The following is a 27,345-nucleotide window of genomic DNA, read 5'->3' as shown; positions in this document are numbered from 1 at the left end:
CAGTCATTACAAACTTTGCGTTTGGGTATATTTGAGATAGTACCTCGTCAACGTATTTATATGTGTCCTTCTTTGATGGTATTTGTCTCAAATGCCAGAATTTGGAGTATTTGTCGGTTGAACTAATGTACATATTATTGCTCATAAAAAATTAATCTAAGTGTATGTATTCGCCTACCTTGTTCGGTATTGGCGCTGAACCTATTGGTTGTTTATTTGGTCGGCGTTCATACTTATTTGTGAGGCAAATTTCGCAGTCCTGTACTTATTTTTTACAAGCGTCCCGTATGTTTGGCCAGTAGTATCTGATCGAAATTTCCCGTGCGTTATTTTTATAGTTTCTGTGAGCACGTTTGTGTGTGTCCTGTATAATTTGTTCTTGTTGTTCGGTTTCGGTGATGTCGTCCACCAATTTTTGCGCTATTACGATCGATACAGTGTAAAATGTGTTGATAATGTCATTTTTGAAATATTTGCTCGTCTATTTGCAGAGCATTAGTTACCTTTGGTTTAATCATATTTTTTAGTCTGTCTAGCAATTCAGTTTTGGCGTTGAAAAAAGCGTATGCCGGCTGTTAGAAAATATATTTTGTGAGGATATTTCGACGAGGTTCTGGTCTGACTGTTTTATAATAATTTGATTTCTAAAGGAGTTTAATGGTTGCTTTACTCGTTTGAGTTTTTGTGTTGGGGAACTTTGTGCTGAATGTTGGGAGTCATCAGAATTTGAAGGGTTGTTTATTTGGTGGCGGGAAAGTGCATCAGCAACAACGTTCTGATGTCCAGGTTTGTAAACAAGTTTTGCACCGTATTCTTCAATGAAATTTTTCCATCTTTTTAATTTTGTATTGGGGTTTTTTTCTGATATGGAGAAGATTAAAGATTGGTGATCAGTGTAAATTGTTAAATCAGCTATACCAAACAGCTATTACGTAGTTTCTGTAGTGACCAAACAATTGCGAGTAACTTTTTCTCATTCGTAGAATAATTCTGTTCTGTTTGGCTGAGTGTTCGTGAAATAAATTATATGGGTTTCCGGTTTTGCGATAATACGGCTCCTATAGCGTAATTGCTAGCATCTGTGGTTAATTCGAAAGGTTTACTAAAATTGGGTTGGAAGAGTTCAACCTGGGCTTGCAGTTCCTCTTAAATTTTTTCCAGCGCTTCTAGTGCAGGTTGGTCTAAGGTTATTTTTATTTTTGCGCTTTGATTTTTGGATATGCCACTGTTTTCTCCTCTGAGGAATATTGTGAGTGGTTTGACAATGGCTGCAAAATTCTGTATGAATTTCCTATAATAACTAGCGAGGCAAGGAAACTAGGAAAGATCAGAGTTCCTTCAGTAGGAATAGGAAAATCTTTAATAGTTTGCATTTTTGTATGGTCTACTGTGATCCTGTTGTATTTAATTATGTGCCCCAAGTATTCCACAGAGTCTTGGACGAGTGAGATTTCTCATTAGATATCTACATGTGGGCTTGATGAAGCGCGTTTATAATTATGAGAATGTGTTCGATATGTTCTTCAGGGGAAGAAGAATAAATGAGAGCATCATCTATATAAACGTACGCGATCTTGCCGATATATGGTCTAAGGATATCGTCTACGCACCTTTGACAAATAGAAGGAAACGCATGCGAAGAAATTCGTATTTTGCTCCATTTACACTAAAGGCAGTTTTTCCCTGTCGGACTCATTAATAAGAATCTGATGGAAGCCTGACTCTAAATCTAAAGTTGTAAATACTTTTGCATTACCTAAATTCTGTATGGTCATAGCCACATCAGGTATGGGGTATCTATCTGTGATAGTTTGAGAGTTTAGCTTCTGAAAGTCTACGACCATTCTGCGCTTAGCTTTCCCTTGTTCATCGGTACCCTTTTGCGCGTCCAAAAGGGAGAGTTGTACGGATTTTTGCTTGGATGGATTATTTTATTTTTTTTAAGTTTTTTGATTTCTGTGTTAATGAAGGGTACGGATTTGGCTTGGTCCAAATAGGATCTTCGAATTTCGTTCTAATGGTAGCTTGTATCGTGATAGTATAAGGTAGCACTTCGTTTGTGACTTCATTTTTTTCATAATTTTTTCAATTTCTGCAATATACTTTTCATTATTAACTGTATAATTTATTTTTTGTACAGATTTACTTTCTTTCGTGGCCCTATCTTTATAACTGAGCTTGTACTCGAAAAGGTTGATCTCTGCTTTTATTTTTCTAAGTCCCTGTTCACCCTGAAGCATATCAAATTCTTCTAATGCATCTATTTCAAAAAATGTGATATTATGTTCTAATAGTGCTACAGTTTTTTTTGATTTTGTTATTGAATAAGGGTTTTCACTTTTACAGGTTTAATGGAAATAGACTCACCGATGTTGCATTTTGTACTTATGTAATTGTTGGTTGCTCCAGTATCGATCAGGAAGTTAATTAGTTTGCCTGTATCCCTGCAGTGGCGTTGCAGACACGGTAAATTGTTTATGCGCCTAAAAAAACACTGCCTGTCTCATACTGCCTGTCTCATACTACTCAACACTGCGGTGTCCCACAGGGAAGTATTCTAGGACCCCTCCTCTTTATACTCTTTATTAACGATATTGGTTCTTGCTTTTCATTTGCAGAACACTTGTTGTATGCTGATGATCTTAAAATATTTGCGGTGATTAACAGTGTTAGGGACTCTGAAAAGTTGCAAACCGACTTGCACAATGTCCGGAACTGGTGCTATTTAAACCATCTGTCACTAAATATTAGCAAATGCTTTCACGTAAAATATGCTAAATCAAACAACACTTTGCATACTTCGTATAATATTGCTGGCTTACCTTTGCAATCCGTTGAGGAAATTAAAGACTTAGGCGTTATTTTCGACTCTAAGCTGAATTTCACCAGTCATGTTAACCACGTCATAAGACGATCATATGCGATGCTAGCATTCGTTCGCCGAAATTGTTCTGCATTTACCAACCCACACACTCTCAAAACATTGTATTGTGCTTTTGTTAGATCAAGATTAGAGTATGCCGCTATTATTTGGAGACCGTACCAAATAGGTCTGTCTAATCGGATTGAGAGAGTGCAGAAAGTCTTTCTTCGTTTTGCGCTCCGATCTTTAAACTTTTCTGAACCTGTACCATCGTACCGCTCTCGATGTTTATTAATTGACTTAAAACCACTTGATAGCAGACGGTCTATTCTATCGTGCTCATTTATTATTCGTATTATTTCTGGATCTATTGATTGTCCTTCCCTCTTAAGTAAAATTCAATTTAATATACCCAATATGAGGCTCCGACAGTACGAAACCTTTAAAATTGGCTTCTCGAGAACCAACTATGGGATGAATGCTCCGATTCCTAGGGCATGTTCAGATTTAAATATGTTTTTCAATTCTTCTGGTGCTGATTTTACATGGCCGTATGGCATCTTAGTCAATCATCTTAAATCGTTCTTTTCTTAGTAACTAATAAACTATTGTACATTAGCTTAATATAGTCTGTAAGAATGTATCCATTCAAAGACAATAAATAAATAAATAAATAAATAAATAAATAAATAAATAAATTTTTATCATTTTCTCATTCTGGTGCAAGCGATTGTAATTTTTCCTTGCGTGTTTGATTCACACGTTGTACCTTCTGTTGTGTGTTGTAGTTACGAGATGAAGGATTTCGGTCTCTTTTTTGAGGATCACCTCGAAATGGATTATTTGGAGCTAATCCTTGCATTTGGCGGTCATAGCTGTTTTGTTGTGGAGTAGAATGATTCCTATTTGCGGATCTCGTGTACTGTTGTGATGGATCTACATCCATTGGTTCGTGCTGTTGCCTGGGTGCAGTTTGGTCGTATTGCACCTGTATGTTGGGTCTGTGGTATCTCGTAATATCTTCTGCCTTGGTTTTGATACTGCAATGTACTATTATATTGTCTGTGCTGATTATATTGCGGAACGTCGAAATGTGAGTTCACGTTATCGAGGTATATTGTACTTGCGATAGCGTAAGCGGTTTCTAAGTCATTTGGATTGTGGCTATATAGGGTGCCGCTGGTATATTTGCTGTTCAGGCCAAGAATGAATGTCCTTACAGCTTCCTTGTTCGCATATTCTTTCATAGGTGATGGATTTCCTGAGCTATCCATCTCAACTTTTGTGAGTGCCTTACTGACTTCGCAATGGAACTCTGCCAAGGTTCTTTTTTCCTGCCTTATTCTCTTCATTTCTTCGAGCAACACATGCAGTGGTCTCTGGTCCGCATAAGTGTAATCGAGATGGTTTATTATATCATAAAAATGGAATTTTGTGTCGTGGTTCATTAAAATGTAGGCTCCCTCTTCTTGAATTTGCGAATGTGTAATAGAGAGTTCCGTGTAGTAAGTGGGTAGTAGAGTAATTCTTTATATTTTCCATGTGTGTCCAGTAACGTTTTCTCCATGACCGCTATTGGTTCTTATCGCCTGTGAATATGGGTAACGTCTTGGAAATTTCTAGGTTAATTTGTGACTTATTGGTGATATGTGGTTGTTGTTGTTGTTGTAGCAGTATCTTCGCCCTGTCAGTGTAGTGTAATTACCGGTCGTCTTCGTCTAGCTCATCTAACGGTAGGCCCAGGAAACTGGCAGTTTCGACGGGTTGGGTCCAGAGGGAGAGAGGTGTTAGATGAGTGGGTTTGATGGGGCATGTGAAGAGGTGGTTAGTGTCGTGCGGGGTACCTTCACATGCTGGACATATGTTTAGTATGTCGGGGTCGATTCTGGAAAGGTAGGAGTTTAACCTGCTACAATATCCAGAACGTAATTGTGCCAAGATTACGCGGGACTCTCGAGGAAGCTGGAGCTTCGTCTGCGATAGGTGGTTGGACTCCGATAACGGCATTCGGGGGTCGGGAGCTTAAGAAGGTGGTAAGGGTCTCCCGATGAAAGTCGTTAAATGCGTTTTGTCCTGGATCTCGTCCACGTAGTTGAGGAAGTGTCTCCTGATGTGCCTGGGAGGTGGCTCAGGCTCGAGCAGGTGACTGCATGGGTGAGGCCTACGGTGACACCCAAGCAGAAACTGCTTGCCGAGCATTTTGTTGTGCTCCTTAACCAGGAGCATGTGCGCCTCGTCATGCAAATGTTGGATAGGGGACATCAGGAGACATCCTGTCGCGGTCCTGCTGGCAGTATTCTGGAGTATCACTGGTTCCAGGCGACCAGACAGGCGCGGCATAGTTCAGAACCGGTCGGCCTATTGCTTTGAAAGTCGACAGCAACATTTCTTTGTCTTTGCCGGCGAGCGACTTGTGGACCTTGTTGCGATTCTGTACTCTCGTTGCAATAGCGGTTGTGTGCGCTGAGAAGGAGAGCAAGCTGTCAAAGGTGACTCCTAAAATTGTGGGGCTGTTTACCATCGGTATTGGGGTATCATCGACGTGCACCTGAAGTGGCAGCTTGACCTCCTTTGTCCAGGAGGTAAAAAGGGTCGCCGTGGATTTAGTGGGAGAAAGTTTTAAGTTTCTCGCAGTGAAGAAGCGAGAAAGTCGGGCGAGGTAGTCGTTTACTTTTGAGCATAGGCCATCAATGTCATTGCCCGACGCCATTATCGTGCAGTGAGTGAGACACCCTCTGGTGGCTGGGGGAGTTTCGAAATATAGAAATTAAAAAGCAAGGGTGAAAGGACACCACCCTGCGGTACTCCTTGCTTTATTTTTCTCTGTTTTGAGGTTTGGTCTCGAAATATTACCGACGATTGACGACCACTCAGGTAGTTCGCGGTCCACCTCTTCAGCCCTGGCCGGAGTGTCGACTGTAAAATGTCATCTAGTAGCGTGGCGTGGCTGACTGTGTTGAAAGCCTTTTGTAGGTCCAACGCTACTAGGACAGTCCTCTCGCAGGGGCGGTTTTGGTTTAGTCCGCGGTTTACCTGGGTTATGACGGTGAGTGCCGTGGTGGTACTGTGCACTCTACGGAAACCATGCTGGTGTGGGGCTGGAGTCAGGTGTTCAGTGAGGAGTGGGAGTAGAAGGGCTTCAAGTGTCTTCACTACTGGGGAAAGGAGAGTTATCGGACGATAAGACTCCCCTTGGTTGGCGGGTTTCCCAGGCTTCAGCAGTGGGACCACTCTCCCTAATTTCCACTTATCAGGAATGATGAGAGTGGCCATGGGCAAGTTGAAGACCTTTGTGAGGTAATCTACTCCCAATGGAACCAGCTTTTTCAACATCAGCATGTTTAGTCCGTCGGGGCCAATGGCTTTTGATGGTTTCATGTGTTTGATGGCCCTCTGAACCTCGTCGCTGGTGAAAGCAAGTGGTGCACTGTTGTAGGGCAGTTTGTGCAGCCGTCTGGTGGCACAACGTTTAGATCTGTCGACCGGAGGATGCAATATAAATTGCCGGCCAAAATAGCTCGCGCATCTCTTCGGGTCCGACGAAGTACGACCGTTGAAGGTGATATCCACCTTGTCGTTGTTCTTCGTCGGGTTCGACAGGGACCTTACGGTGGACCAGAGCTTGCTCACACCAGAGGTGAAGTTACAGGACTTCAGATGCTCTACCCATTTGGTCCGCTTATGTTGGGTGACCAGTTGCCGGATCTCCGAATTGAGATCCTTTATACGAGGATCTCCGTGATCGGCCTGGCGTAGGCGGTCAAGCTCGTTTGTCATAACTGCTGCTTCGGCTGGGAAATTGGGACGTAATTCCCGGATCCGTCCAGCAGGTATGAAGCGAGCCGCGGCGGCTGTGATCGCCTTGCGGAATGCGCGTTCGCCTGCGCGCACATCGGTGGGAGTGGGTAGGGCTGCGAAGATGTTCTCAGTAAATTCCGCGAATCTGGTCCAATCAGCTTTGTTGAAGTTGATGTATGACCGGTGATCCGCGGAAACAAAGTCGGCAGGTCTCTCGACCGAGATGATAATGGGCAAGTGGTCTGATGCAAGCGATAGCATAGGTCGCCAGGTTATGCTATTTATCAGTCCAGCGCTAGCAATTGTTATATCAGGCGAGCTGCTACAATTGCTCACTACCCTAGTGAGGGCGTCGTCGTTTACAGTGCTGAACGTCGAATTGTCTATCTGCTCTGCCAATAGCTGTCCCCTACGATCATTTGGCAGGCTTGAATGCCAAAGATCGTGATGCGCGTTAAAATCACCTACTACCAATCGGTTTTCTCCCCTGATGAGCGCACCAATATCGGGGAGATATCCTGCCGGGCAGCAGGTGACAGGGGGTATGTAAATATTGTAAATTTCGAGCTCGGCATCGCCTGACCGGACAGCTATACCTTGACGTTCTAAGGTGCTGTCCCTGCGGTCGATGCCTTCATCAATAAGACGATACTGCACTGAATGGTGTACTATGAACGCTAGGCCACCACCGTTGTCTCGCTCGCGGTCCTTTCGGTTCATATTGTAGCCGTCCCTGGTAATCGGGGGGGAGCTAGCGTGCAGTTTTGTCTCCTGGACCGCAGCTATCTTGATTCCGAACCGACTCATGAAGTCGACTATCTCGTCAATCTTGCTCGTGAGTCCGTTGCAGTTCAGTTGCAGAAGCTTGAAGCTTCGCGGGAGTGTCGTCGTAATTCGGCGGGTGAGGGATGCGTGATGTTGTCTGCGTTGGTCCTGCTGTGCGTTCCGCAAAATGGGGAATGGCCTGATGGTGTCAGATGGCCGTGCCACGGGGGGCGGGTGCAGAGCTCTGCAGCAGGGGGCAACGTAGTCGCGTGCCCACTCACGGGTGGTGTGCAGGCCGGAGCACCTCCGAAAATGACACCAGCCACTGCAAGAATTGCATTGGACAGTTGTCAAGTTCCGAGGAACTACGGTCTGGCACACGGAGCAGGCAGCTGCTGGTTTGTCCCGGCACTGGGGTAGGAGCAGGAGGGTTGTGGGCTGGAGAGGGAGTTGTGTTGCTCTTGGGGGCTCCTGACCGTTGAGGTTTTGTTAGTGGCGGCAGTGTGATGTGCCGGCACTGAGGGCAGTGTAGCCGTGGAGGCGGGGGCCGCCTGTGAGCGGGAGCAACACGTGGCCACATACCTTGTGGACCACTCCCTGTGTGTCTTAAGGCCTGAGCAGGTCTTAAGATGGCACCACCCGTTGCACTGGTTACACCTAACCGAGGTGGAGTTCGGGTGGAGCCGTTTGTGGCAAATGCAGCAGTAGAATCCTTCAGGTCCGGGGTTGGGTTCGACGCCAGCCCGGAAGAGAAGTATTTGGAGCTGGCTGGAATGAGTTGCTCTTGTGACGAAAGATTTAGAGTAAAATACGGTACACTAAACACGGCTAGTATACTGGGGCGGCAGTCCTTGGTCGGGAATAAAAACCCGAGTCATTCCGGTAACGTAGAACCGGCTGCCATGGGAATGCTATGTGGTTAGATGTTGCTATGGAACTCAATCTATGTTGAGTTTCAGTGAGTCCTGTGGTCAGAGCAGACAATTTATGCCTTTAGATTAGCGATTACATGTGCAGTCATTTCGGAGTCTATGTCCAACGACAAACATGATAAATTGAAGATTGCTTGCCACTTTCTTCGCGATTCCAGTGTGATGTCTGTTCAGGATGTGCTGTATTGCTTATCACGTTGCTCTAATTCCTGCTCTTATTCCGATTTTTCAGGAATCCAATTTTTTCCTTCTTTAGGAACGTGGAATTTTACTTTTGTCCTGTAATGCAGGATATGGCTTGTTCAAGAAAGAAAGGAGGAGCCCCCAGTTAATATCGATTTCACGATATGAGAAAAAAGAATTATCTTTTTTATATTTTAACGCCGAAATGCGTGTTTATTTTCGATATTCTTAAGACCAACTTGTTACAGAAATCTGACTGCTATTTATACTATATGAATGTGGCGGTTGTTATCGCATTGGGATAATTCGTTGCTGATTGTGTATTGTTTACTTTTACTTGTAGATAACTATTTGAATGTTTATGGTTTGCTTAGGTGATACCGAATTTCTATTGTTGTTTACTTGATAATGTATGTGAAAACAAGTCCTATTGCTTGATATTGTTTACTTGATATTGCATGTCTATTGACCATGGACTGAAGTGATTAGAAAAGAAGAAAGTGAGGCCATGACGTTAACTCCCCTCCTTCTTAAGACGTAGCGTCCTCGCTATGGTGCTGCTACAAGTTGCTGTTGAAGACGGTTCATTTCGATTATTATTGTCTGTTAAGCATCCTTCTATTTTCGTGGTATTGGCAGAGGTGTATCATACCGTAAGTGATAACTACCAAGATTAAGAATCCCATTACTGTAGAGAACGTAAACTGTACAAGATTTTCTTCAATAGGTATCAAAAATGTTGAAAGTTTTTGTATATTGCTGAATTTGTATATCGAACTTGAGGAAAGGATGCGGAGTACTTCAAGTTTTTCGTTATTTTGGTTGTGTATGATTTCCCTCAGTTGTAGTTGATGATTGTAAAATGTGATATTATCGATGTTTGTGGATTCATTAAAATGTATCAATTTAGGGCCGGAGATATGCATATTGTTCCAAGTGTGTTCGTAGTCTGTCAAAATATATCCATTATCTAAAATGCGAGTGGAGCATTATTTTCGTGGATTGTATCGCATTGTGCTGAGTTGTCTTTTAATATTTTTATAGTACAATTGTCAGAGGGTTCTGATTTATAAATAAAGTTATTCATATAGTTTTTATATTTAGATATTCTTTGATAATCGTTACATTTTGCGATTTTAGGGTCTAAATTAATTTTACCATGCTTATGTGCTAGAGGATATACATTAAATAGGCTACATTTAGTTTCGAGGACAGGATATTTGTATATTGTTATAATTGCTTCGTGTAGGTAACAGATATGAATATCGGCATATTCTAATATATTAATTACACTGTGGAACAAATTCAGGTTAGCAAAAATTAGGTCCATTCTGAGAGTGGCGGGTGAAAATAGAGGCGAAATTAGAAGACCCGTATCGCGCCGTTTTTTTATTGGACTATGAATAAGTTCGTGCGGTTTTACAACAGATGGCGTGACTTGATTATTATTCCATCGATCCACATTTCCAAACATTCATTGGAGAGCTACTGTCGTAAGGCACAAACGTCAGTATAAGTTTTTTATTTGAAGCGTAAACAACAATATTTTTACCACACTTGAAAATGTCGAATTTCGTGCCAAATAATGTGTTTTTGCGGGGAATTCTTCTTCATTATTTTAATATATTTATACTATATGAATGCGGCGGTTGTTATCGCATTGGGATAATTCGTTGCTGATTGTGTATTGTTTACTTTTACTTGTAGATAACTATTTGAATGTTTATGGTTTGCTTAGGTGATACCGAATTTCTATTGTTGTTTACTTGATAATGTATGTGAAAACAAGTCCTATTGCTTGATATTGTTTACTTGATATTGCATGTCTATTGACCATGGACTGAAGTGATTAGAAAAGAAGAAAGTGAGGCCATGTCGGTTACTCGCGTGCATGAAAACACGTATAGACGGTTTGGTCTGTATGTATAAATAAACTTACACAAAGCAAGGCTCCACATTCACATACAAATATATGAATTTATATGTGGCTGCTGCACTTGCCAGAGGAAAATATTACGATTCGCAAAAATTCTAAAAAAATGTGGCAAAACTTATCAATCATGAAGCGCCAACAAAATTGTTTCATAATTTACGTATAGAACGTTTTAAGTGTTTCCTATGAAGTAGTAAATTATTATTCGATATATGAGTTTTAATATTTAAGATGAAAAGTATGTATTAAGTTTTCGAAATAAAAATTGCAGTTTAACGATATGCGGCTTTTGTCCCTGTTGTTATCAACACTACTCTATGTGAATACAACTCACAGAATCTTGAGTGATATTAAATATTTGGCACTTTCGGCGTCATCTGAAGGCTGCATATACATATGTACACTACAGTTGAATATCAATAAAGATATGAAGAAAAGGCAAAAAGAAGCAATAGGTTTTGCGTAATTATAATTGTAAATAGTAATTGCGTAATTTGCTGCTAGTAACAGACAGTTGGAGGAAATCCGTAAACGACTCAAATGAAGTTGCAAAAAATGATCGTGGCAATGCGCATGCGAAAATCGGTATTACATTTTATAAAAAGCAATAACTCCGTTCGGAGTCGGCTTGAAACTGTAGGTCCCTCCATTTGTGGAACAACATCAACGCACACCACAAATAGGAGAAGGAGCTCGGCTAAACACCCAAAAAGGGTGTACGCGCCAGTTATATACACTGAAGAGCAAAACTGTAACAAAATGTAATACTTTCTATTTCAACACATTTTTTTTTAGACATGTTTTAACAAATCAAATATTTTTTTTGCATAACTTTATTGGCATGTATGTACTCTCTCTCTCAAACCGGTTTGGTGTCAATGCAACAACAACAACACTAGTAGCAAGCAATAATGCAAATAAAGACAAATGTTACAGTTTTGCACTCAACCCATTTTTTATTTTTTACAATAAATAAAATAAATATTAATAAGATGTCCAATATCCTTTGGATTTTTTCAGCTCGTGGATACGATTGGGCATACTTCGTGTATACCTCAAGACAAAGTCAGTCGGAATAGCATATCATACATCGCGTGTTCGCTCCCACAGCTCATTAACTCCACTGGGCGGACTTGAATATTCGGCAAGCTTCGATTTTACATGACTCCATAAATTTTCGATTGGGTTCATGTCCGGTGATTGTGGAGGCCACTTCAAGTTACGAAATTTTTGGCGCTGCATCCAATTTCGTACAACATGTGCGGTGTGCTTAGGGTCATTGTCTTGCTGAAAAATTACTTTTTCAGCAGCAAGACCCATACTTTGAACTACACCCGGCAGATTTTGTTGCAATATGGCCAAGTATTCCTCTTTCCGCATTATACCGTCTATTCGTACTAAAGGACCCACACCATTTTTGGAAATGCAGCCCCACACCATAATGGAGCCACCACCATGTTTTACTGTCTGCTTGATGTGATGTGGCTGGACTGCATTTGGGTCTTTAACCCAATACCAGGCCCGACCATCTGACTGAAATCGATTGATTTTGGTTTCATCAGACCAAATAACCTGCAATCGTTTTGAAATTTTATGAAAAAAGGTCTTTTATAATCCATTTATAAAGACGTACCTGATCACAATCTTCAACTGTCCAGCTTTGGTGAGCCGCAACAAAATCCCGGCTCAACCGCGCATGTCTTTTTGTCAGCATTGGCTTGGTTTTCTTCTCCGCTGCCTTTAGCCCCAGTTTTGACAGGCTGCGCCTGGCTGTCCACTGACTGGCATCAATATCCAGCATCTTTAGTGCTTCTTTGGGAGTGACCGCCTTGCTGCTTGTTACCAAATTTGCCAGATGGCGGGCATCGCGGTCGCTTATCTTCCTTGGCTGGCCTCCTTTGTTACTGGGAACAGCGTCTGGTACATTTTTCCGCAGCCTTTGCACAGCCATGTGGCTCACTTCGAATTTTTTAGCTATTTTTCTTATAGACTCGCCCTTCTTCAACAAATCAATTATTTGGCGTTGTACTTCCCGATTTAACATTTTGTCTTATTCACGGTCACGTTTATAATAATTAAAAATCCACCAAAAATATAATTACGAGAAAAATAACGGAAAATTTGAAAATTAAGAGTGAGTGCAAAACTGTAACATTTGTCTTTATTTGCATTATTGCTTGCTACTAGTGTTGTTGTTGTTGCATTGACACCAAACCGGTTTGAGAGAGAGAGTACATACATGCCAACAAAGTTATGCAAAAAAAATATTTGATTTGTTAAAACATGTCTAAAAAAAAATGTGTTGAAATAGAAAGTATTACATTTTGTTACAGTTTTGCTCTTCAGTGTATATCACTACATATTATAAAACAAAGTCGCTTTTTCTGTCCCTATGTCCCCTTATACGCTTAAATCTTTAAAACTACGCAACGGATTTTGATGCGGTTTTTTTTAAAGATAGATTGATTGAAGAGGAAGGTTTATATCTATATAATGTGAAGAAATATATAAAGGGGGCGTGGCAATCGGTCAAAATGTGCCAAAAAAACATAATTTTTTTGTTTTCACGGCCATAAATCATAAACGAATCAATCAATTAAAATGAAACTTTCTTGAAGTTTAACTTTGAAATATTTACTTTCGTTCTGCATCAAAAAAAATAATTGATTTATTTGTTATTTAACCAAAATTCTTTAAACACAAGCAGCTCTTTTTCCAAAAAAAGCTGTTTGTGTGTGTGTTCGCTGTGAACCGAATGAAGCAACAGGCGTTAAGCGATAATCTCACCACACCTCATTAATGTTGAATTACATCGTATGGTGACGTATGTATGTATGTATTTACGAATCGCTCGGATTATTTCATTTCGGACATATGTACATATGTATCTATGTATGTACTGAATTCCATGTAATTATATGTACATACAATTTTACAGCGAAATAAACCGCTATTTTCACGTTCCATATTAGTAAATCGCACATAATTAAAATACAGTTTTTGAATAGTTTTTATTGATTCGGAGCGCGTAAGTTTGCTATCGATTCCATACAATAACATTTTTTGTCATTTACTTTTTACGACAACTAATAGCTTATTTTCGAAGCGATTTCAACAAATAGGTACAGCATTAATCCTTATCCAATTAAATACCTTAAATACATTGTTGTTTTCATATAGATCTATGTATATGGCTCTTTACAGCATATAATTAAAAACAATATTTTTCAAGATATTACAACAGTAATTAGTAATTGAGATCTACCGGAAAAATTGCGTTAGCTGTTGCGTCATCCGGCATTGCCGCTACTCTTTTGGAAAGAGGCCGAACCACACACTCTACAATGAAGCACCCGCTGAAAATCGCCACCGATGATGATAACAGCGTCTGTAGTGTTTCTAGACAGAGCAATACAGGAAAATTGATGCGTGACTGCTCATTAATAGTCTGGGACGAAGCTACCATGTCAAACAAGACGTCTGTGGAAGCACTGGATAGGACAATGCGCGATTTGCGCAACAAAAATGCACCTATGGGTGGATATACAATTCTGTTCTCAGGAGATTTCCGTCAAATCCTACCAGTTGTGACTCGAGGAACACGTGCTGACGAAATAAATGCTTCGCTAAAAAGATCCCACCTTTAGTCGTATGTCAATAAATTAGAGCTTAAAACTAATATGAGGATTTCGTCATCTTCACGTGAGAACAGGCTATTTCCAGAGATGCTGCTAAAAGTTGGCAATGGAGAATTAACACAAAGTGAGGGAAGGATTAACCTAGAAAACCTTTGTGTTTTGATAGACAACATCCAAGAGTTAGTCAACAATGTCTATCCAGACATTGATAACATAAGTTATAAGACAATATCTTGGTTTAAAGAAAGAGTTATTCTGTCACCAACTAACGAACAAGTAGATAAAGTAAATAACTTGATTATTTCAAAGATTGATGCGCCGACGAAAATATACTACTCGGTCGATACTGTTCTCGATTTGGAAGAAGCTGTTCAATTTCCTACAGAATTTCTAAATTCTTTGAAACCGTCTGGACTCCCTCCTCACCAAATGGAGCTGAAAATAGGTTGTCCTGTTATTTTATTAAGAAACCTAAATCCACCTAAACTTTGCAATGGCACGCATTTGATGGTAAAATCACTGAAAACTTTCATAATAGAGTGCACAATACTCACAGAATGTGGTACCGGAGAAGATGTATTGATTCCCCGAATCCCTCTGATACCATCGGATCTACCATTCCAATTTAAACGCTTACAATTTCCGGTAAAGACATCTTTTGAAATGACCATTAATAAATCTCAGGGTCAAACCTTCAACGTTGCAGGCTTAGATTTGAGTGTTGACTGTTTTTCACATGGCCAACTGTATGTCGCTCTTTCAAGAGTAACCTCTAGAGAAAACATGTTTGTATTGTCTAATGACAAGAAGGCTATGAACGTTGTATATAAAGACATTCTGTAATATAGTAATTGTTGTAAAAATAAAATAAATACATATGTAAAAATGCAAAAAGTTAATATGCAAAAATGTAGGGTATGAATTTAGATATCCCAAAGATAGCAGGAAATCTTCATGCTATAAAGAAAGGAGAATTGTTTTACTCCAAATTTAACGCGTGTGGGCCACGGGCAATAATGAATAAGCCAAAACTACTGGATCGATTTTAATCATTTTTTCAGTGAGTGACATAGGGTATATATTTTATACCCGTGCGAAGCTGGGCGGGTTGCTAGTACTATATATATAACTAGTTATTTACTTTATCTACTTGTTCGTTAGTTGGTGACAGAATAGCTCTTTCTTTAAACCAAGATATTGTCTTATAACTTATGTTATCAATGTCTGGATAGACATTGTTGACTAACTCTTGGATGTTGTCTATCAAAACACAAAGGTTTTCTAGGTTAATCCTTCCCTCACTTTGTGTTAATTCTCCATTGCCAACTTTTAGCAGCATCTCTGGAAATAGCCTGTTCTCACGTGAAGATGACGAAATCCTCATATTAGTTTTAAGCTCTAATTTATTGACATACGACTAAAGGTGGGATCTTTTTAGCGAAGCATTTATTTCGTCAGCACGTGTTCCTCGAGTCACAACTGGTAGGATTTGACGGAAATCTCCTGAGAACAGAATTGTATATCCACCCATAGGTGCATTTTTGTTGCGCAAATCGCGCATTGTCCTATCCAGTGCTTCCACAGACGTCTTGTTTGACATGGTAGCTTCGTCCCAGACTATTAATGAGCAGTCACGCATCAATTTTCCTGTATTGCTCTGTCTAGAAACACTACAGACGCTGTTATCATCATCGGTGGCGATTTTCAGCGGGTGCTTCATTGTAGAGTGTGTGGTTCGGCCTCTTTCCAAAAGAGTAGCGGCAATGCCGGATGACGCAACAGCTAACGCAATTTTTCCGGTAGATCTCAATTACTAATTACTGTTGTAATATCTTGAAAAATATTGTTTTTAATTATATGCTGTAAAGAGCCATATACATAGATCTATATGAAAACAACAATGTATTTAAGGTATTTAATTGGATAAGGATTAATGCTGTACCTATTTGTTGAAATCGCTTCGAAAATAAGCTATTAGTTGTCGTAAAAAGTAAATGACAAAAAATGTTATTGTATGGAATCGATAGCAAACTTACGCGCTCCGAATCAATAAAAACTATTCAAAAACTGTATTTTAATTATGTGCGATTTACTAATATGGAACGTGAAAATAGCGGTTTATTTCGCTGTAAAATTGTATGTACATATAATTACATGGAATTCAGTACATACATAGATACATATGTACATATGTCCGAAATGAAATAATCCGAGCGATTCGTAAATACATACATACATACGTCACCATACGATGTAATTCAACATTAATGAGGTGTGGTGAGATTATCGCTTAACGCCTGTTGCTTCATTCGGTTCACAGCGAACACACACACAAACAGCTTTTTTTGGAAAAAGAGCTGCTTGTGTTTAAAGAATTTTGGTTAAATAACAAATAAATCAATTATTTTTTTTGATGCAGAACGAAAGTAAATATTTCAAAGTTAAACTTCAAGAAAGTTTCATTTTAATTGATTGATTCGTTTATGATTTATGGCCGTGAAAACAAAAAAATTATGTTTTTTTGCCACATTTTGACCGATTGCCACGCCCCCTTTATATATTTCTTCACATTATATAGATATAAACCTTCCTCTTCAATCAATCTATCTTTAAAAAAAACCGCATCAAAATCCGTTGCGTAGTTTTAAAGATTTAAGCGTATAAGGGGACATAGGGACAGAAAAAGCGACTTTGTTTTATAATATGTAGTGATGAAGGAAAAAATGTATGGTATTGTAATATTTACCACATACCTTATAAGATATGTTGTATACTATATATGTATATAAACATGCATATACATATACAATTTCGCGCAATTTTTAAAAAGAACAAATCTATATGTAAAGATGCATACAAACCATATGGACATACCAAATATACGCATCTATTCCGTACGCAAGCAAATGTAAGCTAATGTGCTTGACCTGCAAGCGAGAGCGCGGAACGAACGACAAAGAGCACAATCGGCCCCCGCGTTCGGCAACGTTCGACATCTGGCTCTGTCCTACTTGAGTGAGCATATATATGTATGTATATGCGCATTTGTATATAAATTCACATACTTGTATTTGCATATGCCTTCTTCCTGTGTGCATGGTAATGCACCATTTCTCTGTTGAGAATAGGACGATGATAGAAAAAGTAGGAAATGAAAGGGGGGTTTCGAGTGTAAAGTGTCTTGAAAAAGGCAAATCGATGATGAAGCCTCTTAGTGTTGTTGACTTATTAACGTCTGATGAACAATCGAAATTGAACATATATTTCATGAATTTGATAAATGTTTCGTCATTTTTCACGTTTGTGTAAATGTAACTTGACCTATTCCATTGCAATTCCATTTACCCCCTCCTCTATATCCATACAAACAAACATACAACAAAATATCTATCAAACAAATAAAATTAAAATTTTGTTTTGAAAACTGCAACCCTTACATCAGTATTTTCTTATGACGTTGTCACGTTAAACTATCGTCAGTAAACCGACTTTACGGACAACCTCTTTTTTAGTAAATTTGAATAAACGCACAACTCCTTGTGAATTTAAAGCATCAAGAATTTCTTTTTCATCCGTATTTACCAAATTCTGGTCGAAAATTGTACCTTTACAAGTGTTAAGGGCTTCGTGAAGAGTAATAGAGACGGGACATAGACCGCTAAAGTTTTTGCATTTCATAAATTTTGCGGCAACCTTGAGAGATTTTGTTAGAATCAGCAGCCTGGCCATCGCGTAGTAAGCTTACTGATAAGTATTCGGTCTTTATTCCATCAATAGCCTTATTTTTAGCAGAACTCTATATTTTGATAAAGAGATGGACACATCGGTAGATTTAATGATAATAAATTTCGGATCATTGCAATTATGATTTTGAGTCACGTCTGATAGTGGTGGAAAAGATGCTTCTTTATTCACCTTTTTAAGTTTTGGCTTCGGGGAAATTAGCATACCATCGGTAAGAATGCTAAATCGATTCCCGAAGGAATCGTGGGGCTTTTACACATATAAGGCACTCAGTGATATTCTTTTAAATATTTTACAAGCCAGGTAATTTGTATAACAATAAGAATGTGAACAAATGGAATTATTAAAAAAGCACGTGGAACTAGCACAAATGCTTGCGGAGTTTACTAAGCATTGATTATCACTTGAAACGCACAACCGTACGGCAAGAGAGTTAGTCGGTGACTGTCAATTAAATTAATTTTAAGACAAATAATTATAAACATTTCAATGGCGTAATTTCTCCATTATGCAAAAACGAACTGTTTTCGTTAGTTATTTTTGGAGCGTTTTCTCTGGCAGTCCCGCCGGCATCAGCTGTTCAAAATCCCATAATGTGTGAATGCTGCCAAGTTTTGAAACAGGCTCATGGGCGCGCTCTCTCCCTCTCGCAAAATGAAAGAGTTTCGCATCTTATCATCTATGGTACCTGTCTACGCGGAGGAGTGTCTTATAAAATATATGTTTTACAAAAGCTTAAAAACTATCATAAAACTTGCAATAAATCGTACTAAGTCCACTGACCATAGTTTCCCATTTTAAAAAAAGATTTTAGCTTAAAAGGAAAATATACGTTTGATAAAGATGTGTTTGATGCGACAAATTAAATCCTGCCCTTTGCATTCTGAAAAACTCACCATGACTTCTATCTTAAATAACTATGAGAAATTATACGTAGCGCCTTCAGCAAACAACAATTTATGAGACCTTTTTACAAATCGTCACATCCCATTAATTCACATTTAATATTATACATTTGCAGCGTTTCCTCTCACTCCTAGTAGCAAATGTACTAGAACTTTCGAGTTTCTCTCAGACTTGCAAATGTAAAGCACTGCCCAAAGTACTGAAAGGAGAAATTGGGTACGCCTACGAATTATGATTTATGATGGCAAATATATTTTTGTGGCCTCACCTTTACATTAGTATAAGTCGAATCCTCATATCCGTAGCCTCAGCGCTGACTGGCTCCTGTTTTGTAATCCTTAGGCCTCAATGGACTCATCTTTATGGTATTAATGGTGCGGCTAACTAACAAAGCTTACTCAGCTTTGATTCCATTAAAGCACTGGAGTACCACATGTCAAAATTATGCTGCGTATTTGAAAATTTAAACGTTATTTCATGCTACAGAACATAATAAATACCTCCATATATGTACATATAAGTATATATATACCCAAAGCAACTTTACGCTTTCGAGAGCGGATCACCTTTCTTACAACTTTTTTCTGCTGCCTTTTTTTCTCCATAATTGTGATATTATCGGCCTCATCTAATATTAACGCTGCAATAGTTATTAATATACAATTTACCAAAATATACATATGTATGATACAAATTTTGTAAATGAGACGTCTACCTTCATCATATACAATGTTGTACTTTACGATACTACATAATACAATATCATAATACAATGTTATATTTTACGGTAACATTAAAAACAATAGAATATCGACACATAAAAATACTAATACAAGATATTATTTTATCTTAGCTATAATAATGTTTTTTATTAAGATATATGTGAATTTTAACGTCATTTTTTAGACTTCTTGATACGATTTTCTATGAAATTTAATCATTTTTTATACAACCATTATATATAAGAGCGTTTTTAAATTTTTCGATACGCAACTGAGAGTGTGTTTACTTATGGGCCTGTACAATGCTTAGAACTGAATCCACTTGCGCCTGCACCTCTGCTTATACATGTTCTAAATTCAATAGTGACCATTTGTATAGTTATTAGAAAGAGCAAATCATCCAAAAATATACAAACTGTGTAATTAGTTAACAGTTAGCAACATTTCTCGTTCCCTACGCCCGCTGCCGAAGAAGAAATCGGATTCCGGCGAGCCCGAAAAAACAATTGGTACGACGAGGAATGTCATGCTGCCGCCAAAAGAAAGGATGCCGCCTATAGAGCCAAGCTGCGATCGGGCGCAAAGCGAGCCATGTGGGATCGCTACCGAGAGCTAAAAGAGGAAGAGAGACGTATTATCCGACAGAAGAAACGAGAGACCGGAATACGTGAGTGCGAGGAACTTGAGATGCTGGCCAACAGGAACAACGCCCGAAAATTCTATCAGAAAGTTCGGCGGCTTACAGAAGGTTTTAAGACTGGGGCGTTTTCCTGTATGGAGGGAACACTTCTCGAACCTGTTAAACAGTGACAGCTGCGCATGTCACAGAGAATGTGAAGATCCCGATACCCCAATCGACGACGACGGAATTGACGTTCCGCTACCCGAACATGACGAGGTGAGAATAGCGATAACGCGGCTAAAGAACAACAAAGCCGCAGGCGCCGACGGACTGTCGGCTGAGCTATTCAAACATAGCGGCGAGGAGCTGGTAAGGTGAATGAATCAGCTTCTATGCAAAATATGGTCGGATGAAAACATGCCAGCCGATTGGAATTTAAGTGTGTTCTACCCAATCCATAAGAAGGGTGATCCTGCAATCTTCTAGCGAGCGTATTGTGTTAAACGCTGAAGCCCACCGTCAACCAACTGATTGGACCTTATCAGTGTGGCTTTAGTCCTGGAAAGTCTACCATCGACCAAATATTTACAATACGCCAAATCTTGGAATAGACCCACTAAAGGAGAATCGACACACACCATCTTTTCGTCGATTTGAAAGCTACATTCGACAGTACGAAGAGGAGTTATCTGTATGCCGCGATGTCTGAATTTGGTATCCCCAAAAAACTAATACGGCTTTGCAAAATGACGTTGCTCAACACCAGCAGCGTCGTCAGAACTGGGAAGGACCTCTCCAAGCCGTTTGATACCAAACGAGGTTTCAGACAAGGTGACAAGGATGATATTGACATCATCGGCCTTCACAACCGTGCTGTTAGTTCTGCCTTCTCCAAACTGGATAAAGAGGCAAAGCGAATGGGTCTGGTGTCTGTCTTCAAACAAACAGTTGGCGCACTCACGTATCGGCACCCACGTCACTGTTGACAATTATAATTTCAAGGTAGTGAAAGACTTCGTTTATTTAGGAACCAGCATTAACACCGATAACAATGTCAGCCTTGAAATCCAACGTAGAATCTGTCTTGCCAACAAGTGCTACTTTGAACTAAGTAGGCAACTGAGCAGTAAAGTCCTCCCTCGACGAACAAAACTGACACTCTACAAGACTCTCATCATGCCCGTCCTAACCTATGGCGCAGAAGCTTGGACGATGACAACATCCGATGAAGCGACGCTTGGAGTGTTCGAGAGAAAGATTCTGCGTAAGACTTTTGGACCTTTGCACGTTGGCAACGGCGAATATCGCAGACGATGGAACGATGAGCTGTATGAGCTTTACGACGACATAGACATAGCGCAGCGAATAAAGATCCAGCGGCTACGTTGGCTGGGTTAAGTCGTCCGAATGGACACAAACGCTCCGGTTCTGAAAGTATTCGATGCGGTACCAGCTGGTGGTAGTAGAGGAAGAGGAAGGCCTCCTCTGCGTTGGAAAGATCAGGTGGAGAGGGGCTTGGCCTCACGTGGTGTGTCCAATTGGCGCCGGTTAGCACGAGAAAGAAACAGCAAAGCGCGCCGTTAAGCTCGGCCAAAATCGCGTAAGCGGTTAACGCGCCAATTAAGAAGAAGAAGAAGGTCCCATTTCTCACCATTTCTAGATTACTTCTTGTATTTTTTTAATGAATAAACTTAGAGGCTAACACCGCGTGTGACTTATATGTATGATATTATAATTTTTATTCTGTAAATTCTTGATTATATTTATATGTCTAAGCTCAAATTTTATGTTTGTGTATCTGAATTTTTAATAGTACTTTATACATTAGTTTTTTTCATGAAGTATTGTTTAGATGTCGCATGTAAATGTTTACGATATTTGATATCAGCAAGAAAAAGCCAAAGACAAGCATATGTAAATAAATATTTTAACTTTTTTTTCACTTTGTGATATTTTAAAAGCATATTTTGGTTTAAACTGTTCTTTTGTTAACTATTTTTTAAGTTATAAATAATGAAATATTATCTTTTGTATTCCTTATTATTTTTATTTTGTTTTAACTTATTGTGTTTGTTGTATAGCAACTTTCTTCTTGCTACCCTGACAATGTTTGATAATTTCATTTCTATCTTAACTTTTGAAGTTTTGCTTTTTTATGAGTTTTCTACTGATGGTGCTTTATTTTGAGTGTACATATTATAATATATAATATGGAGGAAAAAATGTATGGTAATATTTACCATATACCTTATAAGATATGTTGTATACTAATATATGTATATAAACATGCGAGAGCGCGGTACGAACGACAAAGAGCACAATCGGCCCCCGCGTTCGGCAACGTTCGACATCTGGCTCTGTCCTACTCAAGGTGGATTTAATAAGGTGACAGCCAAGGCGAATTTATTACAGGTGACAGCAAACACATATAAGTAAAACCTTACATATATTTGTTGTTGCGTTTGGTGCAAGCATCATGTCAAAATCAGCAAGCAAATGTAAACATACGAATGTAAACATACCAATACATACAAACAAAGCATATCATTTTGACGTAAGCCAACGTAAACCAAGGTGGATTTAATAAGGTGACAGCATTCACCCAGCTGAATTTTTCGCCGTAGGTATGGCTTACGTCAAAATGATATGCTTTGTTTGTATGTATTGGTATGTTTACATTCGTATGTTTACATTTGCTTGCTGATTTTGACATGATGCTTGCACCAAACGCAACAACAAATACATGTAGGGTTTTACTTATATGTGTTTGCTGTCACCTGTAATAAATTCGCCTTGGTCCTACTTGAGTGAGCATATATATGTATGTATATGCGCATTTGTATATTAATTCACATACTTGTATTTGCCTTCTTCCTGTGTGCATGGTAATGAACCATTTCTCTGTTGAGAATAGGACGATGATAGAAAAAGTAGGAAATGAAAGGGAGTGTTTCGAGTGTAAAGTGTCTTGAAAAAGGCAAATCGATGATGGTGCCTCTTAGTGTTGTTGACTTATTAACGTCTGATGCACAATCGAAATTGAAAATATCTTTCATGAATTTGATAAATGTTTCGTCATTTTTCACGTTTGTGTAAATGTAGCTTGACCTATGCCATTGCAATTCCATTTACCTCCTCCTCTATATCCATACAAAATATCTATCAAACAAATAAAATTAAAATTTTGTTTTGAAAGTTGCAACCCTTACATCAGTATTTCCTTATGACGTTGTCACGTTAAACTATCGTCAGTAAACCGACTTTACAGACAACCTCTTTTTTTATTTTAGCTACTCAACAGGTAATTGGCAGTTGTACAGAGAAAGTCGGAGACAATACAGGAAGGCAATCAGGGCCGCCAAGAAAGAGAGGTGGAGATCTTTCTGTTCTTCTATCGAATCTGCCAGAGATTCTGCGAGGCTAAGCCGTACTTTGTTAAAAGATCATTCAATGCTTCTTGGGTAAAGATGCCAGATGGTACTTGGACTTCTACGGCAGAAGAATCTCTTGAACTTCTTTTAAACACTCATTTTCCGGGATGTAGCGCTATTGACAGTGATGTTGGGAGAATCCGGTGGAGCCGATATGACTCACAGCATCTTGTCGATGTATATTAATAGGTACGAAAGAGAAGGTTGCATGGGCAATCAGATTATTCTCACCTTTCAAATCTCCAGGCCCTGATGAGATCTTTCCTAAGATGTTACAAGAAACTCTTGATAGTATTCTACCATGGATAATGGAAATTTTCTAAGCGTGTCTAAACCTAGGAACCTTAGAAGAAGATGTATACCAAGTATACATTATGGTATAAGGCGGTTAAATTACCAAGTGTAACGTATGGCTCGGTGGAAAGCTCTGGAGAGAGAATACAACATAAAATTACTCGGCAGAATACAAATATCAGCCTGTGCAAAAACGATCGGTGCAATCAGATCATGTCCTAGGGGGCCCCTCAATACACTGACACACGTTATTCCAATAGACCTACACATTAAGAAGACGGCTACCATGAGTGCATTTAGGTTAAATGGAGCGGATCGCTGGAAAGAAAAAAACTTATGGTCATGCAAGTCTATTATTGCAACAAATTCAGTTAACCTCGGTGAGACCTGACTAGATGGTCCCGACGGTAACATTCAATTGGAATTTCGCCACTCTCTTTCCATCTAAGGAGGAATGGAATAAGGGATTCTCACTAAACAACTTCGACACTACAGTCTATGCAGATGGCAGTAAAATGGATTGTGGTGTTGGAGCTGGTATATATTCTCACAGACTTAAAATTGAAAAATCTGTGCGTCTCCCCAATAGCTGCAGTGTAGACCAGGCGGAAGTACTTGCAATTGGGGAAGCTTGTGGGCTACTAATCGCAGATATCTCTTTTAAGGGCAATATCGCTATTCTTTCGGATAGCCACGCTGGATTCGGCTACAAAAACCTCTATGATGGTTCAACAAAGTAGGAAAAGCCTTTCCACCTTGAGCGAAAACCATAAAGTTACCTTAATCTGGGTCCCGGGACATCGGAGTATTGAAGGTAACGGAAAAGCAGGTGAACTGGCAAGAGGAGGATCTGCCATGAATAACGCTCTTGCAGAATCGGTATTCACACCATTAGGTGCAGTCTGGAGTACAATTTCCCAAAAATACCTCCGAATCGCGTATAGTACATAGAGAGACCAGACGAAATGCAAAATTAGCAGAACGTTATGGCCCACTTACAACCTCAAGCAATCGTCGGCATTAATAAGCATGAACCGACGGGACGCCTGGAAACTAATGACAGTCCTAACTGGCGTTTGATCTGTCAGAGAACAGGCAGCCAAAATGGGTATCCCACACAATACATACTGTCACAGCTGTAAACAACCGGAGAAAAAGGAAACAATCTTCGACTTCCTCTGTGAATGCGCTGCCCTGTGGAAGGAGAGAATGTCAACCCTGGGCAAACCGCTGCTCGAGGGTCTCGAACAACTGTCTGGCTTATATGTCAACAACCTAATAAGATTCTTAAGCCGCATCCAGTCTATATATTCATGTGGAACAACATCAAGACGCCCGAAAAGAGTGTACGCGCCAAATATATTTATATAACTCTAACACGAACGCAATCATTGATAGGGGCAGAAAGCAGAAGCAGTACTTTCTCGGAGATAGGGCCGTGCGCAGCTCGGCGATATGGTTACAACAATTAGAAAAACTCAAAAAGGGGAAAGTTATTCCAACTGAAAACGAGGGGCGATAGTGACAACGTGCAATAGCAGGGCTTGGCAGAGAAAGTTCTGAGCAATAAAGCTGAAGTTAGACTCCTGACGCATGAGCTAATAATAAAGTGTAGGGATCGCGATGAAGTATCTACAAGGAAAGGTATAGTACAACTATAGTAGATCCATTTAATCTACCAAACATCGACGTAGCGGCTGTGAACACCTTGCGTAAAGCGTATAGGAATCCTACGAAAGAGCACTATCAAAAGCTTAAACTTAAATCACTGCGAGGTGCCCCAAAATATACTGAAGCAGACGGTGTTAGACATGATGGTTAACGTAGAAATAATCTCAGAGTCTTACATTATTCCTTCGCGCAATTATTGCAGATATGACCCAAAAAATAGCAATATGGGCATGCGGTACCCACCCGTTTAAGAAAGCAGATCTAGTAGATACGAGAAAGCGCTTCGTTTGGGCCCTCATCAAAAGTTGCCATATTGCAGCTGTTATGCGCCCCCCAGCTGGACGATTCAAGAGTTCAAAAAGTCTCTAAACCATATTGTAGAGGCTGCGAATGGCCGTCACCCTGCCATCATAGACGGCGACTTTAACGCGTGGGCAGTAGAATGGGGCTGCTTTATTAGTGCATTCGCACCGCATAATTTGGTCGTAGGCAACGATGGAAGAACAGTCAACTTTCATACGGATAATAAAGAGTTCATCGTTTATATTACACCTAGAAATAGCTACTTGGCAAGATAATTGAAATGTAAAGTCAGCGCGTACTATACCCACAGTGATCATGAAGCGCTAGTTAGATACATACCATTATAAAAACGAGACAAAAATTATATCAAGTCAGTCCATAAGTTCGTGCGTATTTTACCCATAATTTCACTTTTGTACGATTTTTGCAAACAAAAAATTATTCGCGGAATATAACGGAATTATTTACATTTTCTTTGATATATTGTGCATTCAACAAGTTATTTTAATCGCGGATAGGAGCACGTGTTGTTAAAAAATAAAATGGAATCTTCGAACGCGTATTAAAGGCATATTTTGTATTTTTTTTATAAAAGTGGTAAAAATGCAACAACTGATGCTGCAGAACTAAACACTCTTCACGGAGAGAATATCGTGAGTGTAAGGATTGCGCAAAAGTGGTTTTCAAAATTCCGAAGTGGTAACTGCGACGTAGAGGATGCCCCACACGCTGGTTGTCCTGACGTCCTGCTCGAACTCGTGGAAGCTGAGCCAAATTTGACAGTCGATGTGATAGCTCAGAGGTTAAGTTGGGAAAGGTTTCAAAGCTGGGAAAATGGGTTCCGGATAGACTTTGTGTCGCCAATCTTCAGCATAGAGTGAATGTGTGTTCTCTGCTGCTGCAACGCCTTGAAAAGGAAAGTAAAAATGGGTCCTTTACAATAATCCTGTTCGCAAACGCCAAAGGTTAGATAAATATAAAACACCAGAACCGACCCCTAGAGATGGCCCCAAGAAGATTCTCTGGGATATAGCCGGCATTGTTTATTATGAATTTCTGGAACCAAACCAGACGATAACTGCTGATTATTATTTCCATCAGCTATCAAACCTGAATGAGGCACTTAACAAAAATCGACCGTCTTTAGTGAATAGACGGAAAGTTTTGTTTCACCACAACAACGCAAGACCTCATACGCAAGGCAAACATTAGGTAGGCTGAACGAGCTCGGATGGGAGCTAATGCAGCATCCACCATACTCTCCGGATATTGCACCTTGTGATTATCACCTTTTCCGTGGACTTCAATCACATATGAGTAACAAGAACTACTCCTCAAAAGAAGCTACAAAAAGGGATACCGAAGCGTATTTTGACTCCAAGGACAAACCTTTTTTTGAGCAGGGAATTATAAATTTGCCTAAGAGTTGGGAAGACATTGTAAATAATAAAGGGAAATATATTATTGATTAATAAATACTTTAAACATCTTTTTTATTAATTTTAAAACCACCTTTAAAAAACGCACGCACTTATGGACT

Source organism: Anastrepha ludens, chromosome X (assembly GCF_028408465.1).
Source record: "Anastrepha ludens isolate Willacy chromosome X, idAnaLude1.1, whole genome shotgun sequence".
NCBI lineage: Eukaryota > Metazoa > Arthropoda > Insecta > Diptera > Tephritidae > Anastrepha > Anastrepha ludens.
The sequence above is the reverse complement of the archived record's forward strand: the minus strand, read 5'-3'. Positions refer to the sequence as shown.